The sequence below is a fragment of the Saccopteryx bilineata genome, chromosome 1 (assembly GCF_036850765.1).
Source record: "Saccopteryx bilineata isolate mSacBil1 chromosome 1, mSacBil1_pri_phased_curated, whole genome shotgun sequence".
NCBI classification, from domain to species: Eukaryota; Metazoa; Chordata; class Mammalia; order Chiroptera; family Emballonuridae; genus Saccopteryx; species Saccopteryx bilineata.
Genome location: NC_089490.1, coordinates 121626872 through 121652699, shown reverse-complemented (window position 1 = coordinate 121652699; position 25828 = coordinate 121626872). Strand labels below are relative to the sequence as shown.

At 37.9% G+C, this 25828-nt stretch overlaps 1 pseudogene; it reads right to left on the bottom strand.

Annotated features, from left to right (window-relative positions):
* Positions 1-3054: 3054 nt before the first annotated feature.
* LOC136319318 (lipoamide acyltransferase component of branched-chain alpha-keto acid dehydrogenase complex, mitochondrial-like) lies at positions 3055-17377 on the bottom strand (annotated as a pseudogene).
* Positions 17378-25828: the final 8451 nt, after the last annotated feature.

The window sequence follows — 25828 nt, the reverse complement described above, 5'->3', positions numbered from 1 at the left end:
AAAGAATTCCCATTTAAGAATTGTAGTGGGTTTCCCACTACATATGCTGATGTACCTTAACATGAATTTTATATCTAAAGATTTTATTTTACACGCATATCTTTTTGCTATACTTCTGTGACTCATGACTTCCAAGAGATTACCTCATTCAAAAGTCCTACAGTCACCTTCAATTCAACATTTTAAAAATGCAGTTCTCCATATGGGCTCGAACTGCTTCTACCGCTGCCTTTTAGACTGCTTACAAAAATTAGGGGCTATTTTATCACTTCATATTCATTTTGAAATATCCCCTAATTTTTGTGAGCAGTATATGCAGTGTGTCCGTAAAGTCATGGTGCACTTTTGATCGGTCACTGGAAAGCAACAAAAGACAATAGAAATGTAAAATCTGCACCAAATAAAGGGAAAACTCTCCCAGTTTCATACCTATTTAGTGCAGTTCGATGTGGGCTCATGCACAGAATTTTTAGGGCTCTTTAGGTAGCTATCCCGTATAGCCTCTACAGACTTGTCACTGACTGATGGCCTACCAGAACGGGGTTTCTCCACCAAACTGCTGGTTTCCTTCAACTGCTTATCCCACTTAGTAATGTTATTCCTACCTGGTGACGCTTCGTTATAAACGCACTGATATTCATGTTGCACTTTGGTCATAGATTCTAATTTATCGAGCCACAGAACACATTGAACTTTCCTCTGTACTGTCCACATCTCTACTGGCATGGCTGTGGGCTGCTCCGATGTATACTCGGTGTTACGTCATCATCTGCGCATGCGCACATGCTGCCACATCACCCTACAGAAACTGGAAAGGTTTTTCCTTTTATTTGGTACAGATTTCACATTTCTATTGTCTTTTGTTGCTTTCCTGTGACCGGTCAAAAGTGCACCATGACTTTACGGACAAACTGTATATCAACATCACCAGCGACAAAAACCTGGGGGTCAACCTGTTTCCCCTTAACATAGTAAATATCTAATATCTTTTTATTTTTAAGGCTTGGGGGTTGCTTTTTTTTCTGCTAAAAATCTTTTCCTTTTAGGAATTTTTACTTATCTGGTGGGGCTTGCACTCATGGAGGATGTGTGACCCAAGCTGATCCATCTAAGTACCTCATCTTCCAGAACACAGCTGTGGTCTAGGGACAGGTGTATGATCAAGCAGAACCCATTGGAGTCCTTCCCAACAACCTGAAAGGAAAGGATCTTTTTCCTGCTAAGTTTTCGAGTAGTAAGGGCCCTATAAACCTGACTCTGCTAAGCAGAATAAGGGAAGGGGGGTAGGTGATGTGCTGTTCTGAAATGGGCTGACTGATGTTCACCCCAAAGAAAGCAGGGGCAAGGTGTGCAGCAAGATGATGGCATCATTTCTACCACTTGATCCAGCCAAGAAGTTCAAAGACATGTACACTAGCATATACACACACCTGTTTTTTATAGATTTTTTGGACAGCTACCACTAACCTAACAAGTATTTTGTCTTTCACCACTTTTGCAAGCCTGTGTCTGAACGTAGAGAATTTCCTTGTCTGTCCTACGTGGAGACTAATACATCCAGAAACAATGGAAGCTAGTGGTGTTGCTGTTCTTCCTTAAGAAAAGTAAGAAGACTTTTGTGGTTCTCAGATCTTGGCCCTTTCTGAAAGATACAGAGTAAGCCTTTATGTTTTGGATCGTAGTACAGGCACTGGGAACTTTAGATCTCTTTACTTGTAAAGTAGCTGATGGCCAAGCCTTTCCTGAGACTGGTTCTAGGAGAACAAGCTCTGTGCTCTTCTTGGATCTGGATATGGGGAAGGGTGGCTATAGACAGTGCAGGGCCTGAAGAAGGGGGGCCAGACTCCAAGAAGCATGTCCAAACATGGTCAAGTGGTCAGTGTGCCAGATGTTGACTCTTTGAATAGGATCTTTGCAGTTATTGTGCTTCAAAAGAACCAACACAGATTTTTTTTATAACCATGTGTGAAGGACATGTACTTCTTACATACCAAAAATTCTTCTCCTCCCCACTGTAATAACAACCTTAGTTTCATTAATAGTAAAATTTCCATTCTCTACAGTAATTCCATAGATGCTCATAAATGCTAATGGGCCACCGAAACCTGAGCAGTCTGACTTCTGTGGCACATTGGTTCCTCCAGACCCAGGACAAAGCAAGTGGCACGATAGTTACTTATCAAAGGAGGTTACGGCAATTTAGTAAATGCTATGAGACTGTGGACTACTCCAAGGAAAGGGACTGTTCCTTCTTTGTAATCTGATCCAGAACAATGAGTGGGTCACAGTACCTACTCAGTAAATATCAGCAAACTGCATTTATTGCTTTTCCAGTCTCTGCCTACGCATACTTTTGTATATAGTAGTTGCAACTTTATGATAACAAATTATTTTATATTCTTTGTATTGTTACAGTACAGCTTTAGTTAGAGCTGACAACTAGCTGGCTCAATCCTAAGAAAGAGAGGTGGTGGTTGGGAGGAAGAGAATGGAAGTAAAAGGGGAACATGTTTCATCTAGTTTAATATATGGCACAGAAAGTTTGATAAATATTTTTTCATGAAATTAGAATATAATCACTCAATATATTTTTCTTCTTCCTAATCAATGGCATAAAGTATCAGTTAAGTGAGAGAAGTAAACTCTAGAGGTTTGCTGTCCAGCATTACCTATAGTTGACACTACTGTATTGTACACTTTAACATTTGCTAAGACAGTAGAGCTCATGTTAAGCATTCTTTCAAAAAAAAAAAAAAAAGAGAGAGAGAGAAAACAACTGTCCCAAGAAAAAGAAATGTTAGCTCGTCTTTGGATTACTTTGGAGAAATAAAACTAAACACTCTCAAAGTAAATATTTAATTTATTCTTCCTTTAAAGATGAGTGTTAGGTGCTTCAACCAAAGAATCACTCATTCATATTTATAATACAAAATATTTTAAAATTACTTCTTGTTTTATGATTTCATATATGAAGAAACACAATACACAGAGAAATCTTTTCATTCATTCTTTTGCACACATTTATTGTACACAGGCCAGACCCTGTGCTACACTTCAGGAACACCAAAGCAAATTGAGATAAATGGTGCTGAGCTGACCCCTGGAGCCCAGTTTCTGGAGGTGGTTCAGTTTCATGGTGATCTCAAACATGGAACAGATCTGAATGTTTTTCATATTAGGGACGATCACCCTTCTCAGTATCCATTGCTCTTCCAATGTTAGGTGAAGTCTAGTATGTGACATTCTGGCTGTGCTCATCCACAGAAGCACTGAGAATAGGAAGCTGTAGTAGTCCCAAAGAAGCAGCCTTTATGAAGAAGGGCATAAAGGAGAGTTTATTTTTACAAGCAGAAGCAATGTGTTTTAATTCTTCTCTTTGCTTAACCAGTTCAGTAAGGTCAACCTCATCACAATACCCAAAGTGAGGTGTCATCAAGGCTGCAGACAATGTCTTTTGATTATTGCTTCCTGAAAGCCTGCTGTGGGTTCTATTCTGTCTTTGCCTGTGAATACCAGAAGTTTTGATACTGGTGTAAAAATAGTTCTGTCTTTCAGTTTTGGTGCAGGAAGTATAATTTCAGCTTTTGGTGAAGGAAATAACATAGCATTTGTCTGCTTTTCCAAATAGTTGGAAGTATCTTTTTTAAATATTCTGCCTTGGCTCTGGCTGGGTTGCTCAGTGGTAGAGCATCAGCCAGGTGTATACATGTCCCAATTCGATTCCCGGTCAGGGCACACAGGAAAAGTGCCCATCTGCTTCCCTTTCCCCCTCTCGCTTCTCTCTCTCTCTCTCTCTTTCTCTCTCTCTTTCCCTTCCTGCAGCCATGACTGGATTAGATCGAACTGGCCCTGGGCACTGAGGATGGCTCAATTGCCTCCACCTCAGGGGCCTTAAGAAGAGCTCAGTTGCTGAGCAACAGAGCAAAGCCCCAAATGGGCAGAGCATCACCCCCTAGTGGGCTTGCCAGGTGGATCCCAGTCCTGGTGCATGTGGGAGTCTGTCTCTGTCTCCCCTTCTCTCACTGAATAAAAGTTATATTTTTCATTTTTATTCAGTGTATGTGTGTCCTTCATGGGAAACAGCAGGAGTATCAACATCTTCTGAATCTTTTAAAGTTTCTGTTTCCATGTCTACTAATGGCTTCCCCAGATAGGCAGTATCAAGATTATAATACAGTTTTTTATTGACTCCATCATAACCGCTGGTAGTAACAGAAGCTTTATCACTTTGAAATTCACAGATGCTAGCAAACTGAGACACTGTATCTCCTTCTTTTACATACCATTCATTAGCAGTTATTTCTCTAATGCCTCTCCAATGTCAGAGAGTTTAAATTAAACAATCTGTCCCTGTTGAGTAGCCTTTGTTTTAAGCAATTGATGTGGATGACTGGATTTGAATGAAGGATGACCAAAGAAACAGACATATTTTGACTTCAAGGCATGAGCATTATTACTACATGTTTGAAAGTAGCGAACACAAACCAGCCACTATGCATTTTGGCACCAGGTCCTCAGCACACATACTGCCTAAGACTTTCTTACTAGTTTTTTAATGAATACAGTTTTACAGAATTCTAGGTGCAATATATACATAAGTTTATATTCTTTTGTTTTTGTTCTTGTTGGTATCATTACAGTTTTTTTATTTTTAAGTTGTTAAAAAGTACTTAAAATTGGCAGATTATAATTCATTTAGCAATTTTTTATTGCTGAACATTTTTATGTAAGGCAATAATCCCTAATAACTTTGTGTATAAACCTATAGTTATATAGAAACATGGAACATATTTCTATAAATAAAATTGCTATCTGGATATGTTGGTTATATATGTCATAGCTTGCTACATAATAAATTACCCTAAAATTCAGCAGTTTAAAACGACAAACTCATAAAAAAATAACAACAAACATATCTCACAATTTCTAAGTAACTTAGATGGATGGTTCTGGCTCAGGGTTTCTCATGAGGTATTAGTCCTTCTCTCACTGGGGCCACAATCATCTTAGGGTTTGACTGGAACTGGAGAATCTGACTCCAAGATGGTCCACTCACATGGCTGTTGGCAAGACTCAGTTTCTTGTGTGCTGTTGGATGGAGGGCCTCTGGTCCTTGTTGGCTATTGGTCAGAGCTCTCAGCTCCTTACCACATGGGCCTCTCTATGGAGCAGCTCCCAGTGTAACAGCTGGAGTCCCCAGAGCAAGTGATTCAAGAAAAAGTGAAAAACAGAACAATCAAGATGGAAGTTACAGTACCTTTTAAAGACATAGTCTCCAAAGTCACATATTGTCACTTTTTTTTCATTCTATTTGTTAGAAGCAAGTCATTAAGTCCAGCCCACATTTGAAGGGAAGAAAATTGGGCTCTATTTTTGAAGAGAAAGGCACCTTAATGAATTTATGGACATATTTTTATTTTTATTTTTTTTATTATTCCATGCACTTTATACTTAAATAAGAACAATAAAAGAGAGGTGCACAAAACTAGATTATAAGAAAGTTTTAAAATATTAATAAAAATATTAAATAATACCTAACAAAAATAATAATAGGACTTATTTAAAATATTCCCATATTGCTTCTTTCATTATTTTTTTATTTTTAATCTTTTTTATTTAATTTATTGTGTTTACATACATTCTAGTGTTGCCCCGCTTGCATTCCCCTTTCCCCCGTATTCCCCTCAACATCTCCCTAACCCCCAGTTGAACAGCTTCCTCCCAGCTTTCTTCAGGTTTAATTCCATTCCTCAGTTCACATTGTTCTTTGGATTCCTCAAATGAGTGAGGTCATATGATATATTTCTTTCTCTGCCTGGCTTATTTCAATTAACATAATAGTTTCCAGGTTCATCATGTTGTTGCAAAAGGTAATATTTCCTTCTTTTTCAAGTCCCCATAGTATTCCAATGTGTATATGTACCACTGCTTTTTTTTTAAACATTTTTAAAATTATTTATTTATTTATTTATTTATTTTTTTACAGAGACAGTGAGTCAGAGAGAGGGATAGACAGGGACAGACAGACAGAAACAGAGAGAGATGTGAAGCATCAATCATTACTTTTTCATTGAGCGTTGCAACACCTTAGTTGTTCATTGATTGCTTTCTCATCTGTGCCTTGACCGCGAGCCTTCAGCAGACCAAGTAACCCCTTGCTGGAGCCAGCGACCCTGGGTTCAAGCTGGTGGGCTTTTTCCTCAAACCAGATGAGCCCGCACTCAAGCTGGCGACCTCGGGGTCTCGAACCCGGGTCCTCTGCATCCCAGTTTGATGCTCTATCCACTGCGCTACCGACTGGTCAGGATGTACCACTGCTTTTTAATCCATTCGTCCACTAACAGACACTTGGGCTATTTCCAGATCTTCGCTATTGTGAACAATGCTGCCATAAACATGGGGGGCCATTTCTTTTTTTGAATCAGCAATATGGTGTTCTTGGGATATATTCCTAAAAGTGGGATGGCTGGGTCAAAAGGCAGTTCCATTTGTAATTTTTTGAGGAATCTCCATACTGTTTTCCACAGTGGTTGCACCAGTCTGCATTCCCACCAGCAGTGCAGGAGGGTTCTCTTTTCTCCACATCAGGGGTCCCCAAACTTTTTATACAGGGGGCCAGTTCGCTGTCCCTCAGACCATTAGAGGGCCAGATTTTAAAAAAAAACTATGAACAAATCCCTATACACACTGCACATATCTAATTTTAAAGTAAAAAAACAAAATGGGAACAAATACAATATTTAAAATAAAGAACAAGTAAATTTAAATCAACAAACTAACCAGTATTTCAATGGGAACTAACTATGGGCCTGCTTTTGGCTAATAACATGGTCATTGTCTGGTTTTAAATTTGTCACTGCTAGCCGTAACAAGTGATATGACATGCTTCCAGAGCCGTGACGCATGCGTCCCACATCACCAGAATTAGTGCTGTACGTGAGCGACACCACGCTTTCGGCATCCTGTGCTCCTCTCACTGACCACCAATGAAAGAGGTACCTCTTCCGGAAGTGCACCGGGGGCTAGATAAAAAAGGCCTCAGGGGGCCGCATGCGGCCCACAGGCCATAGTTTGGGGATCCCTGTTTCACATACTCACAAGCACCTATCGTGTGTCGTTTTGTTAATGAGTGCCATTCTGACTGGTGTGAGGTGTATCTCATTGTGGTTTTAATTTCCATTTCTCTAATGATTAGTGATGTTGAACATTTTTTCAACTGTCTATTGGCCATCTGTATGTCCTCTTTGGAGAAGTGTCTATTCATTTCTTTTGCCCATTTTTTGATTGGATTGTTTGTCTGGTGTTGAGTTTTACAAGTTCATTATAAATTTTGGTTATTAACCCCTTATCAGATGCATTCTCGAATATGTTCTCTCATTGTGTGGTTTGTCTTTTTATTCTGTTCATATTGTCTTTAGCTGTGCAAAAGCTTTTTAGTTTGATATAGTCCCCTTTGTTTATCCTGTCTTTTATTTCACTTGCCTGTGGGGATAAATCAGCAAATATATTGCTGCGAGAGATGTCGGAGAGCTTGTCGCCTATGTTTTCTTCTAAGATGCTTATGGTTTCATGACTTACTTTTAAGTCTTTTATCCATTTTGAGTTTATTTTTGAGAATGGTGTAAGTTGGTGGTCTAGTTTCACTTTTTTGCAGGTAGCTGTCCAATTTTCCCAACACCAATTGTTAAAGAGACTGTCTTTACTCCATTGTATGCTCTTTCCTCCTTTGTCAAATATCAATTGTCCATAAAGGTGTGGATTTATTTCTGGTTCTCTGTTTTGTTTCATTGATCTGTATGCCTGTTCTTATGCCAGTACCAAGCTGTTTTGAGTACAATGGCCTTGTAGAATCACTTGATATCAGGAAGTGCGATACCACCCACTTTACTTTTCTTTTGCAAGGTTTCTGAAACTATTCATGTTCTTTTTTGATTCCATATGAATTTTTGGAATATTTGTTTTATATGTTTGAAGTATGTCGTTGGCATTTTAATAGGAATTGCATTGAATTTATAAATTTCTTTGGGTAGTATAAACATTTTTTTTTTTTTGATTTTTTAATTTTTTTTTTTTAATAAATTTTTATTAGTATAAACATTTTGATGAAGTTTATTTTTCCTGACAATGAGCATGGTCAATGCTTCCACTTGTTTGTATCTTCCTTGATTTCTTTTATCAATATTTTGTAATTTTCTGTGTACAAGTCTTTAACCTCCTTGGTTAAATTTACTCCTAGGTAATTTCTTTTGGTTGCAATAGTGGAGGAGATTGTTTCCTTAATTTCTCTTTCTGACAGTTCATTGTTGATGTATAAAAATGCCTCTGATTTCTGTGTATTAATTTTATACCCTGTAACCTTGCTGAATTCAGTTATCAGGTCCAGTAGCATTTTGACTGAGATTTTTGGGTTTTCTATATACAGTATCATATCATCTGCAAATAATGACAGTTTTACTTCTTCTTTTCCAATTTGGATGCCTTTTATTTCTTTTTCTTGTCTGATTGCTGTGGCTAGGACTTCTACTACAATGTTGAATAAGAGTGATGAAAGGGGACACCCCTGCCTTGTTCCTGATCTTAAGGAAATTGCTTTAAATTTTTGCCCATTAATTATGATGTTGGTTGTGGGTTTTTCGTAGATAGCCTTTATCATGTTGAGATATGTTCCCTGTATTCCCACTTTGCTGAGAGTTTTGATCATAAATCAGTGCTGGATTTTTATCAAATGCTTTTTCTGCATCTATTGAAATTATCATGTTGTTTTTCTCCTTCCTTTTGTTTATGTGATGAATCACATTGACTGATTTGCAAATATAGTAGCAGCCTTGCCTCCCAGAATAAATCCCACTTGATCATGATGCATGATTTTTTTTCATGTATTGCTGGATCCAGTTTGCTAATATTTTAATGAGGATTTTAGCATCTAAATTCATCAGGGAAATTGGCCTATAATTTTCTTTTTTTGTGTTGTCTTTGCCTGGTTTTGGAATCAGAATAATACTCGCCTCATAAAAGGAGCTTGGAAGTCTTTCTTCCTCTTGAACTTTTAGAAATAGGTTGAGAAGGATAGGAGTTAATTCTGTGAATCTTTGGTAGAATTCACCAGTGAAGCCATCTGGCCTAGGGCTTTTGTTTGTTGGGAGTTTTTTGATAACTGTTTCGATCTCATTTCGTGTAATTGGTCTGTTTAGGTTTTCTGATTCTTCCAGATTGATTTTGAATGATTATATGTTTCAAGGAATTTGTCCATTTCACCTAGGTTTTTAATTTTTTTGGCATACAGTTCTTCATAGTATATTCTTACAGTATTTTGTATTTCTGTTGTGTCAGTTGTTATTTCTCCACTCTCATTTCTAATTTTATTTATTTGAGACCTCTCTCTTCCTTTCTTGGTGAGTCTGGTTAATGGTTCATCGATCTTGTTTACCCTTTCATAGACCAGCTCTTGGTTTCATTGATCTGCTGTATTGTTTCTTTAGCCTCTATGTCATTTATTTCTGTTCTGATCTTTATTATTTTTTTCCTTCTACTACCTTTGGGTTTTACTTGCTGTTCTTTTGCTAGTTCTTTTAGATGCAGGATTAGGTTGTTTATTTGAACTTTTTCTAGCTTTCTAAGGCATGCCTGTAGTGCTATCACCTTCCCTCTCAGTACTGCTTTTGTTATGTCCCATAAATTTTGAGTTTTTGTATGCTTGTTATCATTTATTTCTAGGAATTTTTAAATTTCTTCATTGATTTCATTGTTAACCCATTCATTATTTAATATCAGGCTATTTAGTATCCATGTGTTTGAGTATTTTTTAGTTTTTCTGTTGTGGTTCATTTCTAGTTTTATGCCACTGTGATTAGAGAAAATGCTTGATATAATTTCAATCTTCTTAAATTTGTCGAGACCTCTTTTGTCCCCAACATGTGGTCTATCCTAGAGAATGTACCATGGGCACTTGAAAAGAATGTATATTCTAAAGATTTAGGGTGAAAGGGTCTGAAGATATCTATTAAATCCAGTTGATCTAGTGTGTCCTTCAAGTCTGCTGTTTCTTTGTTAATTTTTTTTCTTGAGGCTCTATCTAGTGATGTCAGTGGGGTACTGAAATCCCCTACTATTATAATATTGCTGTTGATCTCACCCTTTATATCCATCAAGGTCTGCTTTATATATTTAGGTGCTCCTATATTACATGTGTAGATATTTATAATGGTTTTATCTTCCTGTTGGGTTGTTCCCTTTATCATTATGTAGTGACCTTCTTTATCTCTTATTATGGCCTTTGTTTTAAAGTCCCTTTTGTCTGATATAAGTATTGCTACCCAGCTTTCTTTTTATTTTCATTTGCATGAAATATTTTTTCCATCCTTTCACTTTTAATCTATGTGTATCTTTTGTTTTGAGATGTGTCTCTTGTAGACAGCATATGTATGGGTCCTGTTTTCTTATCCACAAAGGTACCCTATGTCTTTTGATTGGATCATTTAATCCATTTACATTTAAGGTTATTATTGATATGTAGTTGTTTATAGCCATTTTATTCTTTAAAGCAGAGGTTGGGAACCTATGGCTCATGAGCCAGATGTGGCTCTTTTGATGGCTGCATCTGGCTCGCAGACAAATCTTTAATAAAAAAAAGAATAACGTTAAAAATATAAAACATTCTCATGTATTACAATCCATTCATTTCCTACCACTCATGTACATGGTTGCGGGTGGCTGGAGCCAATCACAGCTGTCCTCCGGGACAACACCAAATTTTTACTGAATAATGCATAACATACATGGGTTGTTGTATGGCTCTCATGAAATTACACTTTAAAATATGTGGTGTTCATGGCTCTCTCAACCAAAATGGTTCCCAACCCCTGCTTTAAAGCTATCTTCCTCTTTTACTATATTCTTTTCCCCCTTTGTTCTGTTTACAACAGGTCCCTTAATATTTCTTGCAGGATTGTTTTGGCTGTAATGAATTCCTTGAGTTTTTTTTTTCTAGGAAGCTTTTCATTCTCCTTCAATTTTAAACAATAGCCTTGCTGGCTATTGTGAACAATGCTGCAATAAACATGGGGATGCATATCTTCTTTTGAATCAGTGATCTGGTATTCTTTTTTTTAATTTTTACATTTTTTTCCTTCTATTAACTTTACTAGGGTGACATCAATAAATTAGGGTATATATGTTCAAAGAAAACATGTCCAGGTTATCTTGTCAATCAATAATATCGCATACCCATCAACCAAAGTCAGATTGTCCTCCATCACCTTCTATCTAGTTTTCTTTGTGCCCCTCCCACTCCCCCTCCCCCTATTCCTCTCCCTCCCCCCCATAACCACCATACTCTTATCAATGCCTCTTAGTCTTGCTTTTATATCCCACTTTCGTATGGAATGATGCAGTTCTTGTTTTTTTCTGATTTACTTATTTCACTTTGTATAATGTTATCAAGATCCCACCATTTTGCTGTAAATGATCTGATGTCATCATTTCTTATGGCTGAGTAGTATTCCATAGTGTATATGTGCCACATCTTCTTTATCCAGTCATCTATTGAAGGGCTTTTTGGTTGTTTCCATGTCCTGGTGACTGTGAACAATGCTGCAATGAACATGGGGCTGCATGTGTCTTTACGTGTCAAAGTTTCTGAGTTTTGGGGATATATACCCAGTAGAGGGATTGCTGGGTCATATGGTAGTTCTATTTTCAGTTTTTTGAGGAACCACCATACTTTCTTCCATAATGGTTGTACTACTTTACATTCCCACCAACAGTGTATGAGGGTTCCTTTTTCTCCACAGCCTTTCCAACGTTTGCTATTACCTATCTTGTTGATAATAGCTAATCTAACAGGGGTGAGGTGGTATCTCATTGCAGTTTTTATTTGTATTTCTCTAATAACTAAAGAAGATGAGCATCTTTTCATATATCTGTTGGCCATTTGTATTTCTTCCTGGGAGTAGAGTCTGTTCATGTCCTCTTCCCATTTTTTATTGGATTGTTTGTTTGTTTGTTGAGTTTTATGAGTTCTTTGTATATTTTAGATATTAGGCCCTTATCTGAGCTGTTGTTTGAAAATATCATTTCCCATTTAGTTGCTGTCTGTTTATTTTGTTATCAGTTTCTCTTGCTGAGCAAAAACTTCTTAGACTGATGTAGTCCCATTCATTTACTTTTGCCTTCACTTCCCTTGCCTTTGGAGTCAAATTCATAAAATGCTCTTTAAGACCAAGGTCCATGAGTTTAGAACCTATGTCTTCTTCTATGTACTTTATTGTTTCATGTCTTATATTTAGATCTTTGATCCATTTTGAATTAATTTTAGTACAAGGGGACAAACTGTAGTCCAGTTTTGTTCTTTTGCATGTGGCTTTTCATTTTTCCGAGCACCACTTGTTGAAGAGGCTTTCTTTTCTCCATCGTGTGTTCTTGGCCCCTTTATCAAAAATTATTTGACCATAAATATGTGGTTTTATTTCTGGACTTTCTATTCTGTTTAATTGGCCTGAGTGTCTATTTTTCTGCCAAACCATACTGTTTTGATTGTCGTGGCTCTATTATATAATTTGAAGTCAGGTATTGTAATGCCCCCAGCTTCATTCTTTTTCTTTAGGATTGTTTTGGCTACTTGGGGTTTTTTATAGTTCCATATAAATTTGATGATTTTTTTGTTCCATTTCCTTAAAAAATGTCATTGGAATTTTGATGGGAATTGCATTAAATTTGTATATTGCTTTGGGTAATATAGCCATCTTGATTATATTTATTCTTCCTAACCAAGAACAAGGAACATTCTTCTATCTCCTTGAATCTTTTTTGATTTCCCTTAACAATGGTTTGTAGTTTTTAGTATATAAGTCCTTTACATTCTTTGTTATGTTTATTCCTAGGTATTTTATTTTTTTTGTTGCAATCATGAAGGGGATTATTTTTTTGAGTTCATTCTCAACTGTTTCATTGTTGGCATATACAAAGGCTATGGACGTTTGTATGTTAATTTTGTATCCTGCGACCTTACTGTATTGGCTTATTGTTTCTAGTAGTCTTTTTGTAGATTCTTTGGGGTTTTCGATGTATAGGATCATATCATCTTCAAAAAGTGATACCTTTACTCTTCTTTTCCGATATGGATGCCTTTTATTTTTTTGTCTTGTCTGATTGCTCTGGCTAGAACCTCTAGTACCACATTAAATAAGAGTGGAGAGAGTGGACAACCCTGTCTTGTTCCTGATTTAAGGGGGAAAGCCTTCAGTTTTGTGTCATTTAATATGATGTTAGCTGATGGTTTATCATATATGGCCTTTATCATGTTGAGATATTTTCCTTCTATACCCATTTTGTTGAGAGTCTTAAACATAAAGTTGTGTTGTATTTTATCAAAAGCCTTTTCTGCGTTTATTGATAAGATCATGTGGTTTTTGTTCTTTGTTTTGTTGGTATGGTGTATTACGTTAACCATTTTACATATGTTGAACCATCCTTGATATTCTGGGATGAATCCCACTTGATCATGATTTATTATTTTTTTAATATGTTGTTGTATTCGATTTGCTAGTATTTTGTTTAGTATTTTAGCATCTGTATTCATTAGAGATATTGGTCTGTAGTTTTCTTTTTTTGTGCCATCCTTGCCTGGTTTCGGTATGAGGGTTATATTGGCTTCATAAAATGTGTTTGGAAGTATTGCTTCTTCAACTTTTTGGAAGACTTTCAGTAGAATAGGAACCAAGTCTTCTTTGAATGTTTGATAAAATTTGCTACTATAGCCGTCTGGGCCTGGACTTTTATTTTTGGGAAGATTTTAATAGTTTTTTCTATTATTATTTGACCCATTCATTTTTTAAAAGTATGTTGTTTAGTTTCCACATTTTTGTGGGGGTTTTTCCCCTCTTTTTTGCAGTTGAATTCTAGTTTCAAGGCTTTATGATCAGAAAATATGCTTGGTACAACTTTGATTTTTCTGAATTTGCTGATGTTGTTTTTGTGGCCCAACATATGGTCAATTCTTGAGAATGATCCATGTACATTGGAGAAAAATGTATACTCTGTCAGTATGGGATGAAATGTCCTGTAGATGTCTATCATATCCAGGTGCTCTAGTGTTTTGTTTAAGGCCAATATATCTTTATTGAGTTTCTGTTTGGATGACCGATCTAGAGCCATCAGCGGTGTATTGAGGTCTCCAAGTATGATTGTATTTTTGTCAGTTTTTGTTTTAAGGTCCATAAGTAGCTGTCTTATATATTTTGGTGCTCCTTGGTTTGGTGCATATATATTAAGAATTGTTATGTGTTCTTGATTCAGTGTCCCCTTAATCATTATGAAATGACCATTTTTGTCTCTGAGTACTTTTGCTGTCTTTTAGTAAGCATTATCAGATATGAGTATTGCTACGCCTGCTTTTTTTTGGATGTTATTTGCTTGGAGTATTGTTTTCCAGCCTTTCACTTTGAATTTGTTTTTATCCTTGTTGCTTAGATGTGTTTCTTGTAGGCAGCATACAGTTGGATTTTCTTTTTTAATCCATTCTGCTACTCTGTGCCTTTTTATTGGTGAGTTTAATCCGTTTACATTTAGTGTAATTATTGACACTTGTGAGTTCCCTATTGCCATTTTATAGATCGCTTTCTGTTAGTTTTGTGTCTTGTTTGATTCTTCTCTTTCGTTTTTCTATCTTTTGATTTTATTTGGTTGTATTCCATACATCTTTCCTCTGTTGCTATCTTTTTTAAATCATGTGCTTCTGTGGTGGTGTTTTCAATGGTGGTTACCTTTAAGTAATGAAAAGGGTTCCTATCCTGTTCATTGTAGTGCACTATCTTGTGAGTACTTTTGCACTCCATCATCCTTTACTACTGTTAATCTCCATCCTCCCCCCCCCTTCTTTTTGTTGTTGTCACAGTTTAAATTTGGTTTTATTGTGTTCTTGGTGGAGCTTTTGCTTGTGGTTCTGTTTTGTTTTGTTTTTTGTATCTGGTTGGAGAACCCCTGGAGTAGGGGTTTTCTGATGATAAATTCCCTCATCTTTTCTGTATCTGTGAATGTTTTTATTTCTCCTTCATATTTGAAGGATAGTTTTGATGGGTATAGTATTCGTGGCTGAAAGTTCCTCTCTTTCAAGACTTTAAATATTGGGGTCTACTCTCTCCTAGCTTGTAGAGTTTCTGTTGAGAAATCTGATGATAATCTAATGGGCTTTTTTTTATATGTTGTATTCTTCTTTTCCCTGGCTTCCTTGAGAATTTTTTCTTTGCAGTTGGTTTGTGCCAATTTCATTATGATGTGCTTTGGAGTAGGTTTTTTGGGGTTAAAACTCAGAGTTCTGTTTGCTTCTTGAATTTGAGGCTTTAATTCTTTCCACAGGTTTGGGAAATTCTCATCTATTATTTGTTTGAATATCTTCTACATTCCATTTTCTCTCTCTTCTCCCTCTGATATACCTGTTATTCTTATGTTATTCTTTTTGATGGAGCCAAACAATTCCTCTTGGCTTTCTCATTTTTTATAATTTTTGAGTCTCTTTCTTCTTCTCTCTGTTGTGCCTCAAGTTGCTTGTCTTCTATTTCACTAATCCTCTCTTCTATCTAACCTGTTCTATTAGCTAAGCTTGTTACCTCGTTTTTCAGCTCGTGGATTGAGTTTTTCATGTCTGTTTGATTTATTTTTATAGTTTCAATTTCCTTGGTAATATATTCTTTGTGTTCATTGAGTTGTTTTCTGAATTCCCTAAATTGTCTTTCTGTGTTTTCTTGTATATCTCTGTGTATTTTTAGGATTTCTATTTTAAATTCTCTGTCATTTAGCTCCAAGATTTCCAATATATTAATTTTTTCTTCATAGATTTTTCCTCATCTATCTGTGTTACCTCTCTTTCTTTTGTATCCATGATATTCTATTTCCTTTTCCTTAATGGCATCTGAGCGTGGTTTTATTGATAGTATTAATGAGAATTAATAAAGAACAAAAAGTTAAAAAATAAAAATAAAAAAGAATTTAAAAAAATTAAAAGAAAAAAAATTATTCCCCCCCCCTTTTCTTCCTCTCCTCTCCTCTCCCTCCTTCTTGAGAAAATCTTGTGGTGAACTGTGAATTATATTGTGCTAAATAGAACAAACAATACCTATAGTGGAGGGCCTGAGTTGTGGAGAAGTAATAAAGTGGCAAAAAAAGGGGGTATGGACCCACAAAATGCAAATAAGGAAAAAAATTGGGTCTAGAATAAAATGATTTGCTTTTAGGAGTTGGTTGATTAAGAGATATGATGAGAGGAATAAGAGGGAAACCAGGAAAAGGGTGAAAAAATATTTAAAAATTACTATTGTATTTATTGGAGCAAGAACTAGATAAAATGGATAGCCAGGGTTGGGAGCACTGCTCGTGAGTTTAAAAAGTTAAGTAAAAAAACCCCAGAGCACCACAAAAGTGATTTTGAGTCCCAGATAAAATAATTTGTTCATTATTGAGGATTGAATGAGAGGAGACATAAAGAAGAAAGGAAGAACGTAATATAGAGGTTGAAAAGAAAAAACAAAAGGAAACCACAAAAAGAAGAAAAAAGAATAAAAGGACAGAGAGAGAGAGAGAGTTAAGGGTTTTGGAGTGCAACCCTAGTAGAGAGAAAGGAAGAAGAAAGAAAAGATAATGGGAGATGTATCACTTATGGGTAGTGTAGTTCAAGGAGAGGAGAGAGTAAGACTGGCAGAGAATTAAACGACCAAATTGGAAGAGGAAGAAAATAATCAAGACAAGAAGATAAGAGAAACAAATGAACAAATATAATAAAATGGGACAGGTTATAAAGTCTGTTGATTATTCTTGATTTTGAGAGGTTATCTTCTTGCTTTTTATTTTCTCTCCCTCTTCCTGGCCAGTGACTCTGTACCCCGGGTTCTGCCCCTGTGGCACGCTTAGGTAGAGGTTTGCAGTTGATAAGTCTCTATGGCGATGTCATATATTGGGCTTCAGTCTCGTTGGAAGTCGAGGCTCATTAGCATTTGTAGGCTCTGACAGTGAGAAAGTCCGAGTTCCCGGACCCTCTCTCCTAGTCTTTCCTTCCTTAATTAGCAGCCTGATGATCCAGCTATGGGGTTGCTGCTGCCTCTGCCAGGAGAGCAAGAGGCTCAAAGAGCTGGCAAATCCCCACTTTATTCCCAGTCAGCACAGGGCTCTGGGTAAGGCTCAATCAGTCAGAGCTGCTAGCATAATCAGGCGGGGCTTCCACTCACACAAAGACCTCTGACTCTGCCCCTCTGTCCGGTAACACAGGTGCCCACTCCTAGGGTGCTCGAAGGAATCTCTTGCTCACAATCTGCACGTACCAACCAGGATATGAAGCAGGCTGCCTCTCACTCCGAATGAGACCCCCGCCTGCATGGAAAAGTTCCAGCATAGTGATTTTTGCTCCCGCTCCCTCCCTGTGTGCTGCTTTTTCAGGGCACAGGGAGGACCCCAAGATTCCGCTTTTGGCCCACAGAAAGGCCACTGACTCTGCCCCTCTGTCTGGTAACATGGGTGCCCACTCCCAGGCACTCGGAGGAATCTCTTGCCCACTCTCCACGCGCGCCAACCAGGATGTGAAGCAGGTTGGCCGTCTCTCTCTCCGAGTGAAACCCCCGCCCGCACAGAAACGTTCCAGCGTTGGAATTAGCTCTCGCTCCCTCCTCGTGCGCGGCTTTTTCAGGGAGCAGGGATGACCTTGAGATTCCGCTTTTGGCCCACACAAAGATCTCTGATCTGCCCCTCTGTCTGCTAACACGGGTGCCCACTCCCGGGGCACTTAGAGGAATCTCTCGCCCACTCTCTGCAAGTGCCAACCAGGATGTGAAGCAGGTCGGCCGCCTCTCTCTCTGAGTGAGACACCCGCCTTTGCGTGAAGTGTGGAACGTCTGGAGGCTCCAAGGATAGATTTTTCTGTTTCTGGTTGAAGATCTTGTTGAATTTTTGGGGAGATTTATCGGTATCGCTCCTTACGGTGCCATTACTCTGACGTCATCATGATCTGGTATTCTTAAGATATATTCCTAAAAGTGGGATAGGTGTGTCAAAAGGTAGTTCCAAAGCCCTGGCTGGTTGGCTCACTGGTAGAGCATCGGCTTGGTGTGCAGGAGTCCCGGGTTCAATTCCCAGCCAAGGCACACAGGAGAAGCACCCATCTGCTTCTCCTTCCTCACCCCTCTCCTTCCTTTCTGTCTCTCTTTTCTCCTCCCGCAGCCAAGGCTCCATTGGAGCAGAGTTGGCCCTGATCCTGAGGATGGCTCCATGGCCTGTGCCTCAGGTGCTAGAATGGCCCTGGTTGCAATAGAGAAATGCCTCAGATGGGCAGAGCATTGCCCCCTCTCTGGTAGGCATGCCAGGTGGATCCCGGTTGGGCACATGCAGGAGTCTGTTTGACTGCTTCCTCATTTCCAACCTCAGAAAAATACAAAAAAAAAAAAAAAAAAAAAAAGAAATAGTCCATTGCCTTCCTATACACCAACAATGAAACATCAGAAAATGAAATAAAAAAAATAATCCCCTTCGTGATTGCCACCGAGTTCTTAACACCCGAGGCAGAGGCCATAGAGCCATCCTCAGCATCCTCAGCATCCTCAGCACCTGAAGCCGACTCACTTCAATAGAGCCATCTCACTGGATTCTTATCTGCCTCTCCCTACCAAACTTTTGCTGATAATGATTTTAGAAGGGGGAAAAAAGGGAGGTGCCTCATAACTACTGAAGTCAGAACAGCAGGGCCTTCAGCTACCTCCGCCTTTGAACTCTATGAGAAGAACAGGTAAGGTGAAGCCTGAGGGTGGCAGAACTCTTGTGTTATTAAAAACATATGATGAACACCCGTCCACAAATAAAGAACTCCTGTGAAAAATGTCAGGTCTTCAGAGGCACACACAAGCATTATTCTGTAACTAGTGTGAAAGAATAGAAGGTGAAAGAAAGCAGGTATACAGCTACTGCCCAGGGAGCCATTGCTTTCACTGAGAATGCCAATATGGGTCAGGAAGCACACAGGACATAGTGTTTTCTAAAGCTATAAAAATGGGCCCCTCAAAGACTAGATTTAAGGCAAAAAAAAAACTAGAGAAATCTGTGCCTAACCCTGAAAGGAGAGTGCTTTTGGAACAATACTTTGCAAAGTGGTGAATTAAAAATGCCCGTTTTGATGATGCTAACAGAGAAGGCTGTATTCGTAATAATAGCTAACATTTATTGAGAACTTATGTGCCAATCAGACCACTGATTTCATTCTCACGACAGCCGTAACTGCTTAGCATCATCCTCAACTGCAGGTAAAAAACCTTAGCTTTCTAAGTAACTGTAACTCCTGTTCAAAGTCCCACAGCTAGCAAGTGGTCAAGGTGCCTTGACCAGGCAAGCCTGAAGTTGCAAACCGGTGACTTCAGAATTCCAGGTCGACACTTTATCCAGTGCATCACCACAGGTCAGGCATCTATCAACTGGATTCTTAACCCCTATGCTCTAAGGATTGAATGATTTTGTAGTTAAAATATGACTTGATTGGGAGAGGAAAGAACGGGGAGCACGAGATTCAAAATTGGTGAGATCTAGTAACAGATTTCTGTAGCGTGTTCACTTGTCTTGTATAGATGGGGTTCTTAGGTAAGATAGTGGAACAGATGTGGAGATCATGAGACCTTAGGAGTGAGCTGGTGTTGATCGTATCAGGTGCCCTCGTAAAACCACTTTCCAACAGGGGGCTGATAGAGAATGTTCACTGTGCACTGTTGTACAGGCACTAAGGCTGGCATAGGGCAGGAAGGAGGTATTCCAAAAGGAGCCATCTAGCAAGTAGAGAAGACACAGGAATATCACCCTATCAGAGGATAAAAAAGGTTGGTCATCTGATTATAACTTTGCCTTGAGTAGAAGATAGCTGTCAGTCCCAGGTCACAAAGGTCCAGTCCCATTTCTGAAGGAGTCTATAGAGGAGAAAACAAGGCTGTGGACGGAGGTGAATAATCTACAGAGGATGTCATGGTTACACAGTGTCCTGGTCATGTACACTATTCCTGGGCTGCGTGAGCATGGGACTAGCCAGCATTGCTCCTTTTAAGTGTGTGGGAGTCTGTGACCCTGAGAGGAAGCCAAAAATATCAGTGTCCCAGTTAATACATTGTTTATTTCTCCAACTGCATCAACAGATATATGGATGGAGTGCAGAAAATCTTTGCATGGGACTGAACAACTCTAAAAGACAGTCTTCTGCACTGTGCTTCATGCTCATTGATATTATGTGTTTGACCTTTATCACTTATTATTTGTTTGACCTTGAAAATTAGCCTCTATGAGTAAATTTTCTCATCCATGTCATAGGTATAATAACAACCACATCCTAAGATTGTTTTGAGAATAAGTGTATTAAAAAATTCAACAGAGTGAATAATGTACAAGGGTCTGATAAATGGAATTATTGAAATGTTTATTATGTGTCAGAGAAGAAAAATATTAATTTATGAGCTGGCACAAAGTTTCCTATTTCATAGGAAGACAGCTGAGCCTTCTTTTGAAAGCACAATGCCTTGAGAAGCTCTTTGGGTAGGAAAGTTGAAATTTGGGATGGAAAAGGTGAAGAACATGGCCTGGTTGAGATGGAGTTAGAGCATTTTTAAGATGTTTGCTGGGCTGGCCTGTGCTGGGCTGCGCTAAGCTGGGCTGGGCTGCACTAGGTTGGGCTGGGTTAGGCTGTGCCAGGCTGGGCTGGGCTGGGCTGGGCTGCTCTGGGCTGGGTTGGGCTGGGCTGGGTTGGGCTGGGCTGGGTTAGGCTGCACTAGGTTGGGCTGGGTTAGGCTGGCTGGGCTGGTCGGGGCTGGGTTAGGCTGTGCCAGGCTGGGCTGGGCTGGGCTGGGCTGGGCCGGGTTAGGCTGGGCTGCACTGGCTGGGCCAGGCTAGGCTGTGCTGCTCTGGGCTGGGTTAGTCTGCACTGGGCTGGGCTGGGCTGGGTTAGGCTGCTTTTTATTTACAAGTTTTTGCTCACCTGCACTGTGAACAGGGCCTTCTTATCTATGAAGTCAAATGGTTGTGTGTTCCCTCGTAGTCTTGAGATGTGGAAAAGGAAAATGTCATTGAAATTCTCCTTTTTCACTGATTTTACCTCTTTTTTGATAATAATGGGATGTCAGGATGTGCAAGGATTTATGTTTTTCACTTTATACATTATTGGCCACAATATATTCATATAACCATTTACCTTGCATTCCAAGAACCATTTATTGAGGGCCTATTCTGAGCAGAATAAATATCTTAACCATTGTGGTGGGTGATATAATTTTTTTAAACACTGCTCCAATTGTAAAGAATCTTAACATTTCATGGAGAAGAAGAAATGTATAATTATTGACTATGACATATGGGGAATAAAAGTATAATATAAATATTCTTGCTTCTTTATGCATTCAGTCATATTCATGTATTTATTTTCACATGTGATACATTGGCATTTCTTTTTATTAACATTTATAAGATTATAATACTATGAAAATGTGCTCGAGTTCTAACAACTGACAGAAAATTAAATCTTGAAACACAACCATTTAAAACTTAACATCCATATCTTTAAACATAAAGAAAATTAACAAGTATCTAAAATTGATATGAAATACATTAGACAGTACAGGAAGCAGGGAGAATGGAGAATTTTACAGTGCCCAAAGAAATATAAGTGGAATTTAATAAATAAAAGCTATTGGAGTGTGATACTATTTTGAAAATATTGGTAATATATGAAAAATACTGACATATTCTCCCTATATTTGATTGTCCATACCACTGTTTTGACAGAAGATTTGTTTCCTAGGTTCAGGTGCTGATACTTAAGCTAACAGTCCTCTTTTCTTTATTATTTTTTTTATTCTTTGCCTATGAAAAGCCCCTCTCCTAGTTCTCCCCTTTTAGGCCTGATCCCCACGCACTGCCCTTTCCCTCCCACAGACAGTCGCCCTAATGTGTTCCATGTATGTTTTTGGCTCTGTGTGTGTGTGTGTGTGTGTGTGTGTGTATGTAGCTTTGCTTTGTGTATATATTTTAAATGTGCTATGTGATTATGTGAAAGAGTTCCTCTTTTTTTTTTTTGTCCAGAATGCCTCTACCAGTTTAGAAAGAGGAGCAAAAACACCAACTAAACTTCAAGACTCCACAGGCAGAAAGGACCAAGTGAGGGAATTGGAGAGATGCTGTTTAAGGGTACAAATATGCAACCAATGAAGCACACGGGCCCCATCTTTTTTGTGCAAAGTTTTTATTTCTAATTCTGTCTTGTTACTTGTTACAGGTCTATTTCAATTTCCTATTCTTTCTTGAGTAGTTTGCATCCTTCTAGGAACTTGTTCATTATTTATTTATTTATTTATTTATTTATTGTTTTTTATATTAAATGTACTAGGGTGACATTGGTAAATAAGATTATATAGGTTTCAATTGTACTATTCTATGGTACATCATCTATCAATGTATTACATTGTATGTCCATCACTCAAAGTTAAATCTTCTTTTATTACCTTTATTATGTTGAAGTGCTTTACTTTATATGCCGATTTCATAGAGTATTTTAATAACTGGATATTGTAGCTTATCAAATGCTTTTTCTGCATTGATATGATTATGTAATTTTATCCTGTATTTTGTTAATTTGGTATATTACATTGATCAAATGCATATGTTGAACCACCCTTGTGCCCCTGGAAAGAACCTCACTTGATTGTGACGTGTTACTCTTTTTAATATATGATTGTATTCAATCTGCTAGTATTTTGTTTAGGACTTTTGTATCTGTACTCATCAAAGATATTGGTCTGTAGTTTTTTGTTATCCTTGCCAGGTTTGAGTATCAGGGTTTTGTTGGCCTCATAAAATGTAATAAGAGGTATTGCCTCTTCTTCAGATTTTTAGAAGAGTTTGAGAAAGATAGGTACCAAAACTTCTTTGATTGTTTGGTAGAATTCATTAGTGAAGCCATCCAGTCCTGGACTTTTACTTTTGGGGAGTTTTTTGATGGTTGTTTCTATTTCCCTACTGTTGATCAGTCTACTTAGATTTTCCAGTTCTTTGTGAGTCAGTCTAGAAAGGTTATATATTTATAGGAATGTGTTCAATTCTTCTATGTTATTGAATTTGTTGGCATATAGTCTTTCATAGTATTCTTGTATGCTCCTTTGTATTTCTGTGATGTCTGCAGTAACATTTCCTCTTTCATTTCAATCCTGATTTTGTTTGAGTTTTTTCTCTTTTTTCTTAAGTCTAGCTGAAGATTTACCTTTTGTTTATTTAATTTTTTTTTAAGTGAGAAAGAGACACAGAGAGGGACAGACAGGAAGGAAGAGATGAGAAACATCAGTTCTTCATTGTGGCACCTTAGTTGTTCATTGATTGTTTTCTCATATGTGCCATGACCCAGGGGCTCTAGCCGAGCCAGTGATCCCTTGCTCAAACCAGAGACCATGTGGTCATGTCTTTGATCCCACACTCAAACGAGCAACCCCACACTCAAGATGGTGAGCCCATGCTCAATCTGGATGAGCCTGTGCTCAAGCTTGGGGTTTCAAACATGGGTCTTCTGTGTCCCAGGTTGACTCTCTATCCAAACTTTGGGCTGCTTTTGTTTTTCTTTTTCTAGTTCTTTAAGATGTAATGTTAGGTTGCTTACTTAAGATTTTTCTTGTTTTCTGAATTAGGCCTGTAATAATACAAACTTCTTTTTTATTACTGCTTCCGATACATCCCAGAAATTTTTATATATTTTATTGTCATTTTTATTTTCTCTACATATCTCTTTTTTTTTTTTTTTTTACAGACACAGAGAGTCGGAGAGAAGGATAGACAGGGACAGACAGACAGGAACAGAGAGATGAGAAGCATCAATCAGTTTTTCATTGCACATTGTGATACCTTAGTTGTTCATTGATTGCTTTCTCATATGTGCCTTTACCGCGGGCCTTCAGCAGATTGAGTACCCCTTGCTCGACCAGCGACCTTAAGTCCAAGCTGATAAGCTTTTGCTAAAACCAGATAAGCCCACGCTCAAGCTGGTGAACTTGGGGTCTCGAACCTGGGTCCTCTGCATCCCCGTCCAATGCTCTATCCACTGCACCACCACCTGGTCAAGCTCTACATATCTTTTGATCTTACCTTTTATTTCTTCTTTGATCCAGTCATTTTTTAGTAACATGTTATTTAATCTCCACAGATTTGTGGGATTTTTTTTAAAACTTCCTTTGGCAGTTGATTTCTAATTTTAAAGCACTGTAGTTGGAGAATATGTTTAGTATGAGTTTAGTCTTTTTAAATTATTGAGACTAATTTTCTGTCCCAATGTATGATCTATCCTTGAGAATGTTCCATGTGCACTAGAGAAGAACGTATAAACTGGTGTTCTGGAATGAAAGACTGTAAATCTCAATTACGTTCATTTGGTCAAATGTTGTCATTTAATGCCAATATTTCCTTATTGACTTGCTGTTTGGATGACCTATCTATGTATGTCAATGGGGTCTTTAGATCTCCTGCTATGATTTTTTTTGTCAGTTTTTCCCTTTAGTTCTGTTAGTAGTTGCTACATATTTCAGTGCTCCCTGATTGGGTGCATATATATTGAGAAGCATTATGTCTTCTCATGTAGTGTCCCCTTTATCATTATAAATTTCCATCTGTGTCTTATATTACTTTTTTTTGAATCTTGAAGTCTATTTTTTCAGATATAAGTATAATTATACTTGCCTTTCTGTGGGTGCCATTTGCTTGAAGAATCATTTTCAACTTGTTCACTTATGAGTCTGTGTTTCTTTTTGCAGCTTAGATATGTCTCCTGAAGGAAACCTATGGTTGGATTTTGTGTTTTGATCCAATCTGCTACTTCATGACTTTTAATTGGTAATTTCAGTCCATTTACATTTAGGATAATTATTGATGGATGAAGATTTCCTGTAGCCATTTATCTTTTGTTTTCTGGCAGGTTTCTGTTTCCATTGGTTCTTTTCCTTTGTGTTTGTGTCATTTTTGTTTGGTGGTATTCTATACTATTTCCCTCTGTTTTCTTTTTAAGTTATGCAGTTTTAGGGTTTTGTGTGTGTCTGTGTGGTTGCTATTAGGTTTATGTTAAAGAAAGTTTTATGTACACAGTAGTCCTTTTCTTCTGAATGCATCTATCTCCATCCTCTTTTACATATTCAAACCTTTACTTCTTCCTCTTTTATATATTTTTTTAAATCTTATTTTTATTAATTGTAATGCAGTGACAGTGATGAATCAAGGTTACATATGTTCTGAGAAAAAAACTCTAGATTATTTTGACATTTGATTATGCTGCATACCCCTCACCCAAAGTCAAATTGTCTTCCATCACCTTCTATCTGGTTTTCTTTCTGCCCCTCCCCTACCCCCACCCCCCCTCTCTCCTTCCTCACCCCTTCCCACCCCCCCACCCCAACCCCTGTTACCATCACATACCTGTCCAAGTCTCTGAGTCTCATTTTTATGTCCCATCTATGTATGGGTTCATATAGTTCTTAGTTTTTTCAGATTTACTTATTTCACTCCATATAATGTTATCAAGGTCCATCCATGTTATTATAAATGATCCGATGTCATCATTTCTTATGGATGAGTAGTATTCAATAGTATATATGTACCAAAGCTTTTTAATCCACTCATCCTCTGATAGGCACTTGGGCTGTTTCCAGATATTCGCTATTGTGAACAATGCTGCCATAAACATGGGGGTGCATTTCTTCTTTTGAAACAGTTCTATGGTGTTCTTGGGGTATATTCCTAAAAGTGGGATAGCTGGGTCAAAAGGCAGTTCGATTTTCAATTTTTTGAGGAATCTCCATACTGT